The sequence below is a fragment of the Cricetulus griseus genome, chromosome 2 (assembly GCF_003668045.3).
Source record: "Cricetulus griseus strain 17A/GY chromosome 2, alternate assembly CriGri-PICRH-1.0, whole genome shotgun sequence".
Lineage (NCBI taxonomy): Eukaryota > Metazoa > Chordata > Mammalia > Rodentia > Cricetidae > Cricetulus > Cricetulus griseus.
The window spans coordinates 425245067-425265135 of NC_048595.1; the positions used below are offsets into that span (position 1 = coordinate 425245067).

Genomic DNA, 20069 nt, shown 5'->3' on the forward strand with positions numbered 1-20069 from the left:
GCTCGACTGATTTTTTTTCACTCATACAGATCAGGTCCAACCTGTGATGTGAGGCTGCCCACATTCAGAGTGGGCCATTCCACCTCAACTAACCTAAGGGGGAAAAAATGCCAGATGGCTGTGGTGGCACAAACTTTTAATCCCAGCATTCAGAATACGGAGACAGGTGATCTCTGAGTTTGAGGCTAACTTAGTCTAAAGTAAGTTCTAGGACAGTCAGGGCTACACAGAGAAACCCTGTCTCAGAAGAAGAAGAAAAGAGGAAGAGGAAGAGGAAGAGAAAACTTACTCACAGGCATGCTCACCGCCAACCTGATCTAGGCAATTCCTCGATGAGACCCTATTCCCAGGCGATTCTCAGTTGTGTCAAGTTGGCCATTAAAAATAACCAGCACCACATGCCACAAGGGAAAGTGCCTCTGCCTATCAACCTGGTTACCCAAGCTTGCTCCATGTAGGCTCTCCTTAAATTGCCTCTGTTGGCCTCTGTGCTACGCAGAGTCTTTATGGGAACAGTCAGGCAAGCTGCCTAGGCAGCAGTGAGAAATGCCAACTTCACGATTTGTTGTGCTGTCGGGTGAGTTCCTTGGAAACTGTAGGCATTCCATTACGTTAAAGCAGGAGCAGAGCTGAACCTCCTCCATGACCAGAGCAGAGGCTGCCTTTGAGGACTCATAAAGATGACGTAACCAGTCTTAAGTCACAGTAAATCAAAGCAAAATGAGTTTCCATGGAACAAAGCTAGAGGACAATTTTTACAGTGCATAAAACATTTTATGGCTCCAGGGTTTGTTGTAACAAACTACCAAAAAGTTGCTTGCTTTTTCAGTAATAATTACATAAGCTCTTGATTACAGCTAAGTTTGAAATTCAATGAATATAGAGTTTGGTTCCTCTTTAACACATAAAGGCAAGCTGTGAGCTAGAAAGGGGCAGGGGAAATGGGTGAAGAGATGGCTCAGCAGTAAAGGGCACTTACTCTCTGTCAGAGGACCAGAGTTTGGATCTCAGCACCCATGGAACAGCTTGTAAGCCCTTCTAACTACAGCCCCAAGGGATCTGGCACTCCTTTCTGGCTTCCAGGAACATACAACACTTAAGTGCAAGACATTATAATAAATCTTTTTTCAAAAAAAATAGTATTTGTATACAGTACAATAATCAAGCAAAGTGAAGGTCCACCCCTTGAAACTTTAGACCAGCACCGTCCACAAAAGAGGAAAGGTTCTAGCAGCCATGCTGTCTGACAGGTAACCATTAGACACACACATAACTACCAACATTATGTAGTGAAACACTGCCGAGTAACTGGATTATTTTTAAAGGATTATTCAATGTCAATCTAATGTAATTTCAATAGCTACTGGCTTCCGTATTGGGTAAAGAAACTTGGGATCATACATTGCACACTAACTGAAATAAATTAAGTCTGAAGCATTATTTTATTCTTAATAGTAGAAATGTAACTGGGGACATAAATCTTACACTATGGTTTACAAACACTTCCATTTGTGCCATTAGCTTCTGAGCAGCACTCTGGGGTCAGCAAGCGAATATTAGCATCAGTTCCATTACTGGTAAGAAAACTGACACCCTAGGACATATTAGGTGACTTAGGTGACCTGTGGGGCCAACAACTTCTTCTTTAAACTGGCTTTGAGAAACTAAAAGAATATGGCACTTATCAGTAAGCTTACTGAAATCAAGGAGTTTCTGGCATGGACAGGGCCTGAGTGATAGTCAGTGCTCTGCCAGCTGTGGACTTCCTTCCTTCTGTTATGCTTTCTCCATCATTTGTTCTCTCTGCTTTCCATTGTCTGAACCACTCCTGTTCCTCTGCATCATGGGATCTCAAATCAGACATTTGCCTATGTTAAAATGGAAATTCTTATATAACAATGGAATAAAGTATTGTAACAGTAACAGGTTTTCTCTGTCTTTGGAAAATGTGCTGGAACTTGTAAGGAAAAAAATCTATTTTCTTGGTTAAATTAGCATAATGAAATATATTAAATTGAATATGTATGATGGATCACAGCTTAGAGAAAAATGAATTGCACATCCCAGTGTCTAGTCAGTGTGCAGACGTATTAATGAAGGCGCCATAAACCTACTTCTGTGATAAGCCTACACAGCAGGTACTCTGCTAGAGAGATGAGACTCATGTCACTGAGAAAGACCCCAGTGCTGCTAAACAGCTTATGTTTTATACATTTACATTGGAAAGGCAAACGTTGAAATTGGCTATCCAAAACCTAAGCCTGTGGTTTCGTGGATTCTCAATAATTGAAAACAGAACTTCGGTGCACTAAATCCACCTCTTCCGGGCTCTTTGCCATGACGTGCTCCAATCTGAAAACACTTGTTATAAAAGAAGCCTCTTGAACAAAGACGGGAGAGAGAGACAGAGAGGAAGAGAAGTTATCATTAATACACTGTACAAAACATCCTTGTCACTCGCTGAATATTCTTTGCTTGGGTTGCTCTTCTGCTAATAACATTGCAGCTCCACAAAATAAGAAGTTTCCTACACCATCCAGCCTGCTTTTGCAAGCAGTAGAGGAAGACAGCCTCTGTGTGTAGAAGTGAGACCATCCATTGCCAATACCCGCCTCTCTCACACAGCGGCCCCAGTGAAGCCAAGGTCACAAACCTTGGGAACCCGGATGTATGAATTTTTTGCTATAGTCAGATAACACCCACAAGGCCCATCTTTAATGTGGGTGTCTGGTATGCACCACCAACGTTACAAAGGCTGTTAAATGTTGACAAAAGTGGTACAAAAGGAGGCCATCAGGAAGATGAAAGGAAAGAAAAGCTACAGACGAGAAGGCAGTAAGATGTGGTGGTCTTTCCTAATCCGTCAGAAGGGTCGCAGCTGGCATATAACAAAAGACACATTCTAAAAGAAAAGCCTGTCAAAGTCATTGAATCGAAGTCTTATGTGGCGTGGATGTCTTCAGAGATAAGGCGCAGAGACTGAGGGAGATGTTCTGGTTTTCCGCTGAGGTTTATAAAGAATGGAGAGCCAGTGGAAATGTGAATGGAGTTTGATAAGGGGCTAAGGCATGGGAAGGACCCAGTAAAGCGAGTTGTTCACTTTCTTCCTGGACTCTTTGTGTGCTATTTCTCCCTCCTGGGCATCCAAGTCCTCTGGAATCACAGTCTTAATGCCAAAGGGAGGCAAGAAGCAACCCTCCACAGTTTCATGGAGTGCTTATATAGAGTAGAGAAGGGTTCTGGGATCTAGTCTCCCTTAAGTATAAGGAATTGTGACTGTTATCAAGAGACAAAGGTGACAGAAGGGGTTAGGAAACAGGAGGATGGGAGAAAGGCCATTGACACCTTACTTCTGATCACTACCAATCTCCTTCACCAATCACTTTGGAGTAGTCCTTACACCACAGTGTCACACTTTGGAGCATCAGATTTTGGCTCCCCAAATAGAGAATTTAGAGTTTTGATTGGAAACACCAGCAAATGAACTACATGGAAAATAGTAATATCGTGGCTGTCTTTTTGACCTGGAGATATGAGTTGACTTAAATTGCTGCAGGAATTACTTCTCATTTACTCATATTAAAGAAATATTTGTTTCTTATTAGATTTTGTTGATTTTTTTCTATGAAAACACATAAGCTTTAACATTTAATATTTTTCAAAGGTTTTTTTTTTTAATGAAGGGAGGGGAGGAATGAGGGAAAGAAGAGGGGGCACTATTAACATATTAAAACACTGGATTTCAGGGACTTTGGAATTCATTTTATTCCCTTTTTTTCCAAACCCTTTCCCCTCTCTCCATTGCATGACATAATTATCATGAGTAAAATAGATCTTTTTCTTCATTTGGTCTTTAGTTTATATTTTTTTGTTTTGATTTTGCTTTTTGTTTTACAAGGCAAGGTTTCTCTGTGTAGCCCTGGCTTTCCTGGCACTCACTCTGTAGACCAGGCTGGCCTCAAACTCACAGAGATCTACTTGCCTCTGCCTCCCAAGTGCTGGGATTAAAGGTGTGCACCAAAACCACCCAGCTTATTTTTTGTATCTAAAATGTGTAGTGCTGTTTTAGCCCCTTGAACTTATTATATTGCAGCTGTTCTCCCAACTTGATTTTAATTGCTAAAGATAAACCGTTAAAAGAATTTATTAGTCTTGATAAGACAACTCTCAATCATTCTTTTCAACTACTGGAGAGTGTCCTGGAATTAGTGAGCTTAATTTTATTGACTCCTAATCATGAACATCTCAGCTGTTCTGTTGTTGTTTATAACACACACATACAGTTACACACACACACACACACACACACACACACACACACACACGACTATTCTTGCACATGTGCTTGGAGAAGGCTTTTTCTCTAGTGCTTAGGATGCTAGCTGCTCATTGATGCACATCTTTAGCTTGACCAGATGTGTGTCTGGATCCAGATACAACAGCTAGATGCTATTTAAAGTGACCAGCTGCTGTTCTCCATCCACATCTCTTTACAACCTGCTCACAACACAGTCACCCTATAATAATATGTCACATCATGTCATCCTTTGCTCAGAACCCTGCAATGCCACCCTGCTTCACCCTGCACAGCTGACAAGTCCTTAAATGATCCCAGCTTACATCTGCTATGACCTTCCTGCCCTCACTTGCTCTTCTTTAAAAATATTTCCCCACTTGAGAGAATTTGTCCCAGCTTCTGAATCCTGCATCTGTAAGTCTTCATTTGAAATACCGCCCCCCCCCCCCTTAACAGTGAGGCCATCCGCACATTCAACTGGTTGCTTCCTCCTTGACTCCTATCCCCATCACAGAACCATAGTATTTGCCACCCAAGGCAATAAATACTCAATTCGCTACTTAATGTATCATGTTTTCTAGTGTTATAGCCACACCGGAGTGTCAGCTCCATGAGATCAGCATCTTTACCTGCTGTGCTCACTGATGGACCCCAAGCCACCTACAACAGAATCCAATGCATGCTAGGCATTCTAGGCTATCTAACAGTGTGCAACTGTCATCCCATGTCATTCTTTGTAGGGCACTGTCCAACTATAATATCGGTGTTTTATTGCTAAGTACAGGGACTGTAATTTGAAGGACTGACATTCTATCTTTTTCTTTTTCAAAACAGAGCCTGCTCTATGAGCGAGCAGGGGCCAGAACTGGCTTTTCACTGCGTTGCCCCTAATGTCAACAACAGTGCCTGGTCCTGAGCAGTTGACCCAGACAATTTGCTAAACAAATGGTTGGATGGAGATTCCTTGAATTTTGCTCTGCAATTTGGAAGTTAATTGTGCTGAAAGTCTCAGGCATGCAAAGTGCCTCTGCACTCACCATTGAGCCCTAAATCACCCAGCCGAAGGCTTTCCCTCTTAACAGTTTCCCTTTAAAAATCCCATTGAGAAGAGAGAGCATGGGAATTTTCTGAATATCTGCCTCAAGATAAGAATCTCTCAGGGGCAGTGGGGCGGGGGCAGGGGCTTAGGAATTCTAGACCTAATCCCTAAATTCCTGTTTCTGGGAGAGATCCTGGGAAGAACCCTGGGAATTCTAATGAATAGCTAAGATAGGGAAACAAACCTTGGCAAACAAGCACAGCAGTTTATAAACACTTGAGTGAACCATCTACAGTTAGGAACAGAGCCCCTCATACCCAATGTTTCAACGTTTATAGTAAAGGCAGAGGAGCTGACAAATGGCCCTTTGCTGTGTTTGAACTGGGTGCCAGAGCCTCTCTGTGTCTACCTAACATGGCCATTAGGGACTCAAGGAGTTTGAGGTGACTGGCAACACTGTTTTTTCGAATTAGTTACAGACATCCCAACCAGAAGAAGGGAGGTTGCTGTCCACCCATCCATCCCAAGATGCTTCTAAGATCCTGATTGCTTCTATCTCATGAGCGGATGAAGCAGCAAGGGTACAGTGTAACTATCTGGACACATAGTAAAAGGGGAAGAAACACCGTGAGACAGAAAGAGAAGTGCTGGAGGCACTTGTGTTCATACAGAAACAAGCCTAGGAGTGCTTGCTCATTCTCCCAATGATAAAAGCCTTCCTGGGTATGCAAATTACCTGATAAAAGGGATTCATGTTTGCAATACATTCTACCAGATAGTGACATATGTATCAGTGTTGTAACTACAGCCTTTAAAACACAGTCTTTGTTCAAGAGAAGGTTTTAACTCTTCCCTAGAATGCTTGCTGCTCCACACAGCCATCTCTGGCAAAGTTGGCAACAAATGCAGTTTTGGTATTCAAGCTTTCAAACACTCTTGTGCTTCGAGTCATCTTTCTAGAATCTTCCCAACAAAGCACACACACACACACACACACAGAGAGAGAGAGAGAGGGGGGGGGGGAACTTAGTGGGGAAAGACCTATAATTTGATCAAATGAAAACTCTCCACTTTTAAATTTAGCGTACATCTCAGACACTCACATGCTTTGGGTCATCTTAGTTATTTCATATTTAGCTTTTGGGATGCTAAAGGAAGGGGTATTTTAGAGACCCTGTGGGATTTCACAACTCTTTGCAGAACTCAGCACATGTTTATTAAAGAGTGGGCAAAACGTTTCCCATCTGTTAGCTTTCCCAAAGTGCTGACAAGAACATTCCGATATCCAGCTTGAGCCCTTTTTCTCCCAATCTTTTCTCTATTCACTCTGACCAAGCAAGGAGCTGTTACAGTGATCAAAGACAGAAGATAATGCTTGGATACTCTAATGTGGAGTTAGAAGCAATGGAACCACCCCAAGCTTTGGGTTCTTGGATATTTTTGCTCGTGTGTGTATGATTCACCCAAGACTGTCTCCATCTCAGACTGGTCTTGAGCTTGTGTTGTTCTCTGCATTTCTGTTCTCAAAGACACTCAGACTGGCAGACTCCCCTGAGTTGTTCGGTCACAGAAGTGAAGAGACCTTTAGGAACGTTGTCTACTTCCTTCCACGGTGCAAACACTCAACTTCACTTTCAGAAACTAAATATTTGGGATACTTGGGTAAGTCAGAGAAGTTCACTCTGCTTCGTATTGAGGCTGTTTCTGATTCCGCCCCCGCCCCATCCTGTATGTCATCTTACCCTGCCTCTGTTCCCTTTTTTGCCCCCACACTCATTTCCATCTTAGCTCGGCTGATGTAAACTTATCTGACAACCTTTTCCAAATATTCAGAGAAATGAAGCCCCTCCCTCTAACACTCTGTGGGGGTCTGTGACTCTCCTTCATGGAGTTTCACACAGTTTGGGTTGTGTCAGAACACAGTCAAAAGTATGATGTATGATGAACAATACCTTGGGGAACTATAAGAGAGCCTCCAGGAAGAAAGGCAGAGGGCCTTTTACCTCAGGTGCATTTTGTTCCCTGGATTGTTCTTAGATGTGATTTCATGCCTCCTGTGACAAACATTTACATTTAAATTATAAGACGTGTTTATTTGAAGAGCGGTGGTGGTGCACACCTTTAATCCCAGCACTTGGGAGGCATGCAGATCTCTGTGAGTTCAAGACCCGCCTGGTCTACAAGAGTTAGTTCCAGGACAGCCTTTAAAGCCACAGAGAAACCCCCACCTCAAAAAACCAACAAAAAAAAAAAGACATGTTTATTCTTGTTAGATGTCAGAACATAGCTACAGAAGCCAATCTGATCAGTGTGCCCTGAATCTGGATACGGCCTTCTGCCTTGTTTTTGTGCTTTCCCAGATAGAATCTATAGTACACGCTAGGCAATTGTGTTGAGATTGGTCTGTCCTAAGAAAGTTCTGGGAAAGGGCTGGTCTGTCAATATTTAGCATGTGCTTACAGACCTTTTTTTAAACATGTTTTTCTGAACCCAAACAACCCTCTTTAGGTCATTGCTTTCTTTGTTACATTCGTGTATAAAAATACACTGGAACTGAAGTAAGGTTGTCTACAACAGTAGACTGTAGTCCATCCTATTCTTTCAGGTTCTCAAATCCCAGGCCAGCAGAAAATATCCACACAGGTTGGCTGAAAAGTTGACAGGGCTGTTCATTTTTACCTGTAATTGCTTGCTTAATATCTATTAAAATTCTGATTGAATTCTAAAATGGCCTCCACCATGCACATCTTGTGATACAGGAGTCCTTGTGTAATCCCCTTTCCTTGGTATGGACCTGGTCTGCAGATACAATGAGGGCCATTCCCATGGTTTCAAACTGCTATGTACTAAAAGTGAAAGGATCCTGCAGATGTAATTGATGTCCCTAATCAGTTGGCACTGGGTTAATTAAGGGAAGTTCATTTGGGGTGGGTATGACCTAGCCAGATGAGCCCTTTAAATGAGGATTCGAAAGCCCTCTCCTACTAACCTTAAAAATGGTAAACTGACTTGAATTTTGCAACTACAGACAAACTAATTCTAACAACCCAGGAGTTTACAGGCCACCTCCAATATCAATTCCTTGCAGTGGAGTGACTGTAAATCCAACTAGAATCATGCTACTGTTGCACCAGGAAAAACATCTTGCTTGGGATGTTGGGGTGCCCGTAGCATTAATACAGGGGTACATGAGCAAGCAGAACTATCGACAATAGTTCTTCCCAGCATCCCACATGACGTCTTCCAACACTAGGAAATTCTAGTCAGCAGGAGAATACTTGAAATGTGTTCTCCATGCCCCACAATCAAAGCCTTTGGAGTTGTTATCGATAGGGACCTGCCACCAAGTTCTGGTGTGTAATCAGTACCAATAGCAAGTATGGGGGAAGGACTCAGGGCCTTTCCTGGCCAACAACTCATAACAAGGTAGCCTAACACTGGCATTGAGATTTTTAGTCAGTTACCTCTGTACTGTTTTCCTCCCAGTTAGGATGCCACCTTTGTTTAAATCCTCTAACCACTGGCTTTACTATTCTTTCACATTTAAAATATAAAAAATTTTAAGCTGGGCATTGGTGGCACACGCCTTTAATCCCAGCACTCGGGAAGCAGAGGCAGGCGGATCTCTGTGAGTTCGAGGCTAGCCTGGTCTCCAGAGCGAGTGCCAGGATAGGCTCCAAAACTACACAGAGAAACCCTATAATGTATATATATATATATTAAAATAGAGGGGCTAGCAATCAATCTATAATAAAACCTTCTCTCAGAGTGTGGACAGGATCTCTGAAGAATCATACCACCTGTGCAGAGCAAGTACAAATTGGTACTAGGGCTTAGAAGCAGAAGGGATACAAATTAATAAAATAATAATTAACAATAATAATTTTTAATTATCAAGGTCTACTACAGCATGAAAAGATTCCATCACGTATATCAGTTGTTCTGTCAAAACAGTAACACCAATACAGCAGCATAGATGGGAGTTTTGCCTTATTCAGCTCTCTATAATCCCCATTTCCCATGAGCTGTCTGGCTTCTTAATATACCAAACTTGTCTGTTGAGGGTACCTCAGCTAAGTGAATAATCTCAATTTTTATAGGCTCTTGCTTCACCCAGTTTATATCTCCCAAAAGAACTCTCCAATGGTAATATGCAGGGTATATCTTAGTAACACTTCCACTCAGTACTCATACCTGCAAGGAAGAAATGTACACAATATGTGGGGGGGGGGGGGGGGGAGGGAAATAGCTGCCTAGCTCTTAGGCAAGTTTGATCTTACCGTCTACAAAGTTCTAGCTCCATATTGGTCTGGGGATTCTTTGCTGCAAATTAAGTTGTACTCAACTCCAGCATCCATCAAAACCCAAGTACTCCATACACCTGCCAGAGGACCAAAAGATCCACAGTTCAACTTGTGCTGTCTTAGATGGACCTCATCTGCAGGCAACATTGGTCATTTCCTCTGGGAAACAGCTGAGGTGTTCACCACCATACAAGATTCATACCCTTAGTGAACTGTTGTCTGGGCTTTAAGAACTTCTAAAGGCTCACAAGCACAGCCTTTGTCTTCCTGGTCATTTATCCCCTGTAGGAAACAGTGCAACAGCATTTCTGCTGGATTTGTTCTCAAGTGACTCTGATAGCTCCTTGTATCTTTTTTTCTTTTGTCTCACCCCCTTCTTGGTTACCTTAGGACTTATAAACCCAATTTATATGCTACTCTAAGTCACTCAAATCAGCCAGAGAGTCTCTACCTTACAAAGACCATGCTCCACCAGCAAAGCCACTAACAACCTCAAAGAGTTCTATGTTCCTACTAAGTTATCTTCGCTTTCCAGCCAGTGCAAGATATCTTATCTAGTGAACTAGGCATCAAAGGGCACCTGTGTCACACCACAGTTACACATCTTATCACCCATAGCAAGAGCCACCCAACTGCCATCATATCTTGAAAGCATGTCATCCTATGACCTCACAGGGAAAGGTGGCCATGTCAGGATCTCCCTGTGAATGTTCTACCCTCAGTAAATGCCTGTGTTATTATCCATAGAAGTCATGCAACTGCCACAAGAGCAAGGACACAAGTCACCCCATCTCACACATAAATAGGGAAAGAGCCAGATCAGTTGCCTGCAGATCTTCTACCCTGATTTTCTTTCTAGAATGATGTTAAGAAAGGTCTTTTACCCCAGATAGTATACCAACCAAGAAACAAAACAAAACAAAACAAAAAAATCCATTCTACCAATGAATTTATTGAGTTGCTTCGGAAGTATGTGTCACTCAAAGGCAATGTGTCACCAAAAGTCTCATCCTAGCCTGGATGATGACTCAAAAGCACTGTCCTGGAAGAGTCTCTGCCTCCAGGAAACTGTCTATTGTCTGTCTGTATGTTAGGTCTGCGAGAGGGAGAGAAGAAAAGAGGGATCCAAGAGAAAGGCTCTGAATGGAATTTCCTTCAGGGGGAGGTGTATTAACACGGAAGCAAACCAGATGGCAGGGATCTGGAGTGAGAGGCATCGATCCTGGAAGGAAGATAGAGTTAGGTGCTTACTCTGAAAGGTTTCTGGGGGAAGCAGGGATCCTGGACTGTGAGAAAGGAGCTTGGTTAATATGTGACCTATGCTCCATGACAGGGGGTCACAGAGACCCGGGATAGGGGAGTAGGGCTGAGTTAATATGTGACTGCAGTCAAGCTGCCATGGACCTGGGGTGAGGTGGGGTTGAGATCTGGTTCTTTGGGAGAGTAGCGTGTGACCTGCCAGCTTTTATATAGTAACCACGAGGGAAAAGAGCCTGTAGTGGGTGGGACCAGATCTGTAGGCTTTTTGCAGCAGCACCTGGAGAGTCTGGGTTCTAACAAATTCTAGCAACCTTAAACTAGACACCACCCAAGACTATATACAGTTAGAGGACAAGAGACATTCCTGGCTAGGAATGTCTTTTAGATAAAAGTCTGATGAACTCCTCCTTTGCCCCATTATAATTGCCACAGAACTAACTACTGCTGTATTGATTTGCTAACTTCACAACCGAGCCAAGGTCTTCTGTAAGCCTTCTCAGCAATGCTGCTTCGTGTTGGCTTATGTGGTGAAATGCAGGTGGAAAGGGCTCTCTACCACAGGTAAATCTCCTGGGTTTTCTGTCTGCTTTTAGGTTCAGCTGGTGAGTTTCAAGTTTTTCTCTGAAACCTCCCTGCATTGACCGAGTCTTTTAAATAGTAACTCACCCTCCCCATTGCCACACACCATCACTCACCCTCCCTCTGTAGGACCGCTTGTCCCACCGCACTGGACTCAGCTGTCAGCTGGGGACGGTAAACCACGAACACTGGGAAAGTTACCGAAGCAGAACTCTGCGAAGTTCCAAGACGGGCTCATGACTCAGTGAGAGGCAGTGTTTCTCCCTGAATCAGCCTCAGCCGGGCCACATCTGAAGCTAAGCACAGCCAAGAGCTCAGCCCCTGCCCAGCTGCCTGTGGACACATGGGCCTTGTGCTGTCTCAGATGAGAGGCCCCTGTCTGCTGATTCACTTGCACCTGGGGGTTCCTGGCTGGACATCTGGAAAGGTGCAAGCTCGAGTTTTATTTGGCCAAAGCAATCTTTTAAAAGTCACCCTCCATTTCTTCAAAGTGTCTGAACACAGTGAGGAGTGTGGTTTATTTTGTCCATGTTGCAGCAGCCTGTGTTGGAACTTGTTGGGGTTTTAGGCCTGTCATCAACACAGACTGACATGAACTTCACTGAGAAGGAACCGAGGGCTGATCTGCAAACAGGAAAAATGATAGGGTACCAAAGACTGCCGTGCCAGATACAGCTCACCTTCGGCCATCTTTGAGGTGACACTCTGAGACCTCACACTCATGTAATGTGTGAAGGGTAGGCAGGTGACCCAAGTGTGTATTAAAGTGGATGGCTTAAAATCAACCAGGCTTGTTTGAGATGACATAAACAAAATTCTGTCCACTCTGTTTAACAGTTACAAAATATTCCAGATGTGATGGGTCATTCATCTTCCTGACATACTGTGAGGCAGGAAGAAAATGGAACAGTAGCTCTGTGTCACATGTGAGGAGCAAGACACTCCAATGTGACAAGGAAGGAGAGTGGATCTGGGATTGAGTGTTGGCTCTGCCACATGCCGGGAAGATTAACCCCATGACCATTCTGTGGATTCATGTGAAAGTTATAGTTTATAATTCCTTCCCTGACAAGGTTATTGTCAGGGTAAAAAGCGGTCTATGAGGCACCTGAGACTCACCTACACTAAGCACTCACTTTTCTCTAATAAAAGACTCAGGGATGTTCAGAAGCATGTCCAAATGTGCTCAGCATGTGGAAGAAGGAACTGGAGCCAGGCTGATGTCCTCAGCCCTAATGCATATATATGCCTCTAGAATTTGATCTAATGCATATATGCCTCTAGAATTTGATCTAATGCATATATATGCCTCTAGAATTTGATCTAATGCATATATATGCCTCTAGAATTTGATCTAATGCATATATATGCCTCTAGAATTTGATCTAATGCATATATATGCCTATAGAATTTGATCTTTCAATTATAAAGACAATGAGGTCTTTGTCCCCCTACCTCCCACATACACATTCCCATCTGACAGAGAACCCTGAAAGTGGTCTTTGGTTTGCAGTGTCTTCGCTTCCAGTTTCCCTCTTTCTAGTTCTTTCTCTGTTCTAAATGATCTTAAACCCTCTTTTTTTCCAGAAATCTCCTTCCAGAAAACTTCAGGATATATTTTTAAATCAAAGAAGCAAATTCAAACACCACGTGGACTAGGAATGATGCCTTATTAAAGAAAATTGGCCAATTATACCAGAGAGAAGATGTGATGTGTATTAATATCACAGCAATTGTGTTTGATTGACAGGCTTGGATGCAATTTTATTCTGGTTTTAAAAAAAAGATTGTGTGTGTGTGTGTGTGTGTGTGTGTGAGTGTGTGTGTGTGTGTGTGTGTGTGTGTGTGTGTGTGTGTGTGTGTGTGTGTTATGCATGTGTGTCCACGTGTGTAGGTGAGCCCACCTGTGCATTTGCATGAAGAATCCAAAGGTTCATGTCGGGTTTCTTATTTCATTGCTTTCAGAGTCACTTACGGAACCTAGAGCTCACTGTTCTGTCTAGACTAACTGGCCAGCAAGCCCCAGGGACCTGCCTGTCTCTGTTATCCTCTACCTCACCTCCTAGCACTAGAATTGCAGGACAAGTGATATGCTCAGGGTTTCACGTGGAAGCTAAGGGCTCTCATGCTTGCACAGTAAGCGTTTTCCCAGCTGAGCCATCCACCCCCCACCCACCTATTCTGACTTCTGCTTTTCTTCCCAAGCTTTATACCATAACTGTGTACTGCTTTAGTGGTTAGGAAGGAAATTCCTCATTCTCTGCCTTGAAACTCTCCATTGGACAAAGTCAGGCCTTCCACTTTAGACTCTAAGTGTAAGATTCAAACTGCCTGAGTTTCATTCATCTATATTAATCCACAAGCTTTAAGGACTTAAAGCTATCTAAAGGGCTCCATCCCTGGAAACAGCTGTCAGCTCTTCTTCCCTGTCACATCTAAATATATAAAGCCCCCAACATGGAAGAAGACATCACTTCTGGTCATGGCTCCCTTTCACTAATGTCCACTTAAAAAATATACATCATAAGCTGGGGATAGTGGCGCACACCTTTAATCTCAGCACTTGGGAGACAGAGGCATGGGGATCTCTGAATTCAAGGCCAGCCTGGTCTACAGAGTAAGTTCCAGAACAGCCAGAGCTACATATCAAGACCATGTCTCAAGAAAAAGCAAACAAGCATATATATATATATATATATATATATATATATATATATATACACATATATATATAATATTATATATAATATTATAATGTATCTTATTTATATAATAATGTGTATATATAATGAATACACATCATGATCTTTCTATCCTCTACATTGAAGGAGTTGATATTTTAGTCCCAAAACTTTTTCAAAGATTGTGTGTTCCTTACTGAGCACTTAGATGTGTTTATGGACTGTGAGTAAATCATGCCTTGGCAAATTAGCGATTGAAGCATTGAATTTCACAAGCACAGACTTAGAACTTTAGCCACTATTAACTTTTACTAAATGTTTTTAGCTTTCTTTTCCTTTTAAACTTGGGGTATTATGTCTCACTGAGGACATCTTTAAGCCAAGATTTAGCATTTGTAGCTCCAACTGTTTCAGAAGTCAGCCAGCCAGATAGGGAGCCAAGTGCGTAAGGAGAAAGAGTTTCTCGGATTCTCTTTCTGTGTCATGTTCTGCCCCTTCAAAAACAGTTGAAAGACGTTTCTCTTCACGAGTTTTAAAGATCGTCTGTCTTATGGATGACAACTCTGTGTTCTGAAAGGGTCTATTATAAAGAAAGGAAAGTGTAGGCTTAATGTGAAAATGTCTGGTTGCCCACTGTGTGTCACTTCAACTGTTCCTGGGGAACCCTTTACTGTAAAACAGCACAGAAGGAAGAGCCATGCAGCTAAGACATGGTGACATGGAGAGGGCACAGGGAGTGGCAGATGCCCTAAGTGTGTGCAAGTTTCATGAGGTCAGCAATAACCCTTTATGAGAGTTAGCACTGAATCATGCTTCTTAAGAAGCTCTGTCATAGAGAACCGTAGACTGTCCAACCACTGCTCTAAAATGTATTCTATACCTTGTAGTAGGAGGGTCCACCGAGTTCTGGAATTAGTGGGGAAGCAGTAACCTGAGCCAAGGTGAGTCAGGGAGTCACCTGGAAGGGACATTTTGAGAAAACATAGACCCCTCTGCTGACTGATTGTTCTTCCATAAGCCTGAAAAGACTCCAATTTTTCCCAATGGACTTAATCCTCAAAGTTAAAAAAGAATGTCGATCCAAACTGGCCTTTTACATTCCAGGCATAGAAACACGGTGAGTACCAGCCTTCATTTGAAATTTCAGCATCCACTGCTCATCAAAGGGTGTCATTACTCAACCACCCATCAAGACACGGAGACAGCACAGGACAGGCCACTGTGGAAGTTAGGGAAGTAGAATGCTGCGTGACGACGACTGTCAGGCTGAAGAAAAGGCATCAAAGAACAGCAGATAATGTGAGAGGAAGACAAACCCTGGCAAGTATGGTGCTGAATTGGAAAACATAGTAACAAAAGGAATAGCAATGGAGATACCAAAGAGAAGCCTTACTGTTCAATTTAGTCTGTATCACCAGACAGCATCTATTAAGAGGTTGCTATAGGATGACAGAGGAGCTGGGTACATTGAAAGACATTCTAACGCTTTACAGCAGTGGTTCTCAACCTACCTAATGCCATGACACTTTAGCACAGTTCCACATGACCCCCAACCATAAAATTATTTTCATTGCTACTTCATAGCTATAATTTTGCTACTGTTATGAATTATAAACATAAATATCTGTGTTTTTCTATGGTCTTAGGTAATCGCTGTGATAGAATTGCACAACCCCATTGGGGTTATGGCTTATAGGTTGAGAATCACAGCTTAAAAGGAAGTAGATTCTCCTACTTTGGTACTATTTTATCACTGTGGTAGTGTTTCCACATGACAGTTCCTGCAAAGATCCCCTGTTACCCTTCCCCATGCATTCTGTGATGTCATCATTTTGCACTGAGCCAGGAAGATCTTCTGTCAATATCTTTACATTCTCCAATTATTCTTTTAAAAAATAATTTATTTTTATTTTTATGTGTATGAGTGATTTACTTGCCTGTGTGTCTGCTTAGCATGTATATACAGTGCCAGTGAAAGCCAGAACAGGGAGTTGTATCCTTTAGCCTCTGGACCAGAAGTTATAGATGACTGGCATCAACTATGTGTGTGCTGGAAATTGAACCCCAGGTCCTCTGAAAGAGCCACAAGTGTTCTTCACTGTGGAACCATCTCTCAAGAGCCTCTTCAACTTCTTTTAAGTATCTAACTTCAAAGATAAACTTTGCCAGAAAAAAAAAAAAAATCCCTGCATGACTGGTTTGCCTACCAGGCCATAGGTACAGTAGAATCTACTTAAACTTAAACTTTGCTTGTTCCAGATGTTTCAGGGGAAGATGATTATAAGAGAGAGCCAACTGGTCCTTACACAGTCAGAAAAAGTTCTGGTTAATACAGAATCTTAGTGGTGTCATTTAAGAGCTCATGTGGCTCAGGGGTAAAAGTCCCCACTGCCCAGAATGACAACCTGAGTTCAATACCCAGGACTAGATGCTAGAAGGAGAGAACCAACTCCTCCAAGATATGCTCTGACCTACACATGTATGCCAGGGGTACACGCACATCTGTGCAGAAGTGAATAAAAAATGTAATTTGAATTTTTAAAAATTAGTTATTACAACATAGTAGGAAAAGCTCAGTGCCTTTGAGAACTCCACTCCTTTACATTTACTTAAGCTTCCACCTCCAGTTGCTAGGATCCCTTCACATCATTTGGCCCTACAAAGGATACTGACAAAAGTCCCTCTTTGAACAGCTTCTTTCACCAGCATTTTGCTTCAGAGCCTTCCAAGTGACTCATCCAAATGAGACTGGGTGCTGCAGCCCCATGGGAATGGCTAAGTGAGTGACTAATAGTTCACACTGTAGAGAGAGCAGGAAGCTGGCTCCGTGTTTATTATTGGAAGAAGACACTAAGGAGCTGTTATAAGCACTTGAAAATACTTGAGCCCCAAGAAATGTTGCTTACCTACTTTGCTTAATTCTAGCTATTAAGGTTAAAGGTCACTTCATTTCCAAGAGGCTTTTGAGTGGTGTGATGATGATAATAACACAAAATTGAATGGTGAAAGATATATGGATTTTGACATTTTAAAAAACTGCAAGTCACAGTTACTAGAAGAAAGAAAATAAGACCTTAAATTGATTTGGACTTACACGTTGCTTTTGTTCATCTGGTCAAATGAGATTTAATTATCTGCATCTTTAGAGTTCCCATCTAACACCAAGCCAACAATGAAACTTTTCAGTTCAACATATCTCACATCTTTTGGATAGATTTTATTAAAATTTTTCTTATAAAGAAAAACGGTTGCTTTTAACAAAGAAAATATTTCTTATAACAATAGTATTCTATCCTTTATTGTCTTCTAAGCCATTATTATTTCACAACTGTTTCAAACACAGTAGATCCACCATCCTTTGATGATGATGATGATGATGATGATGATGATAATGATGATGAGTAACTGGCTACAGAGATAGTTCAGTCAGAGAAGAAGAGGAGGTCTTCACCTGCCATCCCAGCGCTGGGGAGGAAGAGATGGGTGAAACTCTGGGGCTAGCTGCCTAGCCAGCCCACCAGATTGTTGAATCCTAGGTCCCGGTGAGAGACACTGTCTTTAAAAACAAAGTGGATGGCATCTGGGAAACAACACATGAGGCTGACTTCTGACCTCTACACACATAGACAGACAGACACCAACAATCTAAAACCCAGTATCATATTTTTCTTCAATTTGGATAGGAAAATTGTTCTTAGCTCATGGGTTAGTACTATCTGGAGACTCGGTCAAAGGACATTTTCTTTCCCTTTTCTACCTATTCTGTATTTCCTCAAGACCGATATCCAACAGCTAATCTACCATCATTACTGCTGACAAGGGGAAAGAAAGCATCGTCACATTGAACCTCATTCCAAAATGTACCTTAGCTGAGATGTTTAACATTCTTTCCTACCAAACCAGAGAACCACATGAGAAAATGGATCTTTTAATCCACTTCTCCTCTCTTTTTGCAGGTTCACCATACACAATCAAGTGGTGGAAATCATGTTGTATTTTGGTTAGAACAGCAGATAACCACAGGCATTGTCAGGTTCGCCTCATCCTATGAGCAGTTTATAAATAATAGCCAAAGCTTATTACTGCTTCATACAGGTGAACTTAGCATTGATAAACTATAAAACTCTCTGTACTTACAGATGACGTTTTCAGTGTGGATGGAAAAGCAGATTTTAATTTTTCATCTAATGTGCCAATTCCGTAGAGCAGCTACCCTTTGTGACTCTGCAAGTCAGTTTACCCACAAGTCACTGGGCAAAATGCAAAGATGGCCTTTCTATCTATCTGTAACTTAGAATAAAAGTACAACCAGTTGCCAGGTGGGAGGTGCATATCATTAATCCCATCACTCCAGAAGCAGAGGCGGGTGGATCTCTCTGAGTTTGAGGCCAGCCTGGTCTACAAAGTGAGCTCCAGGACCCCTAGAGCTGTTACATAGAGAAACACTGTCTCAGAAAGCATCAACAAAGTACAACTGAAAGGTTCAGGCATTATGCTGCCCTGGCGTTGTTACCTGACAGAATGCACTCAGGCAGTACTCTGGTCAGCCCAGGATTCCAGGGGTACTAAGTCTGCACACAGGTGTAAAGGACCCCTTTAAAAGACAGATCCCCCCCCCGCCCACTTACATTCTCTTACTCTCTCGCTGTCTTACCTCCCTCTTCCTCTTTGCTCTCTGCTCTTCCTCTTACCCTCTTCATCTCTTCTCATCTCTCCCCCTCTCACTCTCCCCCTCCCCACCGTGTTCTCCTCCCATCGAGCACGCCTTTTCTTTTAAACTTTAACAAAAGAACAACACCCAATTTAGCAAAATATATTGGCATTTAATTCTCTATTTGCATGTTCAAAAATGCTGAATTATTTAAGGTATCTAGTCAAATATCTACCAATAAAATACCGTTCACCAAGATTTTGTGTACATCAGCTCCTCGGGTATGTTCTACTTTCTTTTTCTCCCTCTACTAACTATGACCCTTATTCTCTCCCATCTTTCTTAAGTGGCAAGCCATCAAATGACCATGTTATAAAATGAATCTCAATCATCCCTCGGAGCTGACCTTTTCTTCATCCCTTCCTCTTGGAAGGCTGTAAACCAGTGGATACAATCCGATATATCACTGAAAAGACACTGCCCTGGTATCTTCTCCCTCCTGAGTGATGCATTTGCATTCCAATAGACATTCTCATCATCTGCCTCCAGTGTTTTGGACACTACATTAAAAGGAAAGGAGAGGCACCCTGAAGTGTAGCTATTCGAGGGAGTTTCTGACAGCCTGGAAGGCTGATAATGGAAATACATCGAGGTTGGGAAAGTCCTGACAGGATGGACAAAAATGCTGAGTCCTCCCTTTTCCTTTCACTTAATGACAGTGCCAAAGGTCACTCCCTGAAGGAGACACACGAGGAGATAATAGCACGAAGCTCTGAATGTCCACCCTCAGAGATACCCTCCCCTCCTTCGCCTTTTATGTTTTTCCTCTTTGCATAAAGTTGCTTTCCATCACCTCTTGCTTCTGAATCTTTTCCTTATTCGGTGATGAAAGTTTTCAGGAGGAAAAAAAGAAAGAAAGAAAGAAAGAAAACACTGGGAGCTAAGCTTAAAAGTTTTTCACTCTGAGCATCGAGGAAGGTAGGAGCGCCAATGATTGTGACTCATTTTAGAAGGCACCGTGTTCCACAAGAAAAGACCATGGTTTAACTTAAGTGACTGGACAGAGGGAGACGAAATGTATAACTGGGGAGAGTTAGAAGTGGGAAGAATATTTCGAGACTTAGCTGTCATTGTTCACGAGGGCAGTCTGACCCACTGGCACTGGGAAGGAAGACTCATCCTTAGAGATTTAAACAGTAATCAGACAAAGGCTGCTGTGCATGTGTGAACCCCTGATGATTTTTCTCAGCTCGAGCAT

General features: G+C 42.4%; 1 long non-coding RNA gene across 1 annotated transcript in view; it reads right to left on the reverse strand.

Annotated features, from left to right (window-relative positions):
* The window catches only part of LOC107979146, a 29602-nt gene extending 17795 nt beyond the window's left edge, over positions 1–11807 (reverse strand). Inside the window, exons 1-2 of the long non-coding RNA XR_004768692.1 lie at positions 11596–11807; positions 9617–9717 (exon numbers count right to left, since the gene is read on the reverse strand). This is a non-coding gene — a long non-coding RNA (uncharacterized LOC107979146). The remainder of the gene's footprint in view (positions 1–9616; positions 9718–11595) is intronic.
* Between the last annotated feature and the right edge of the window lie 8262 nt (positions 11808–20069).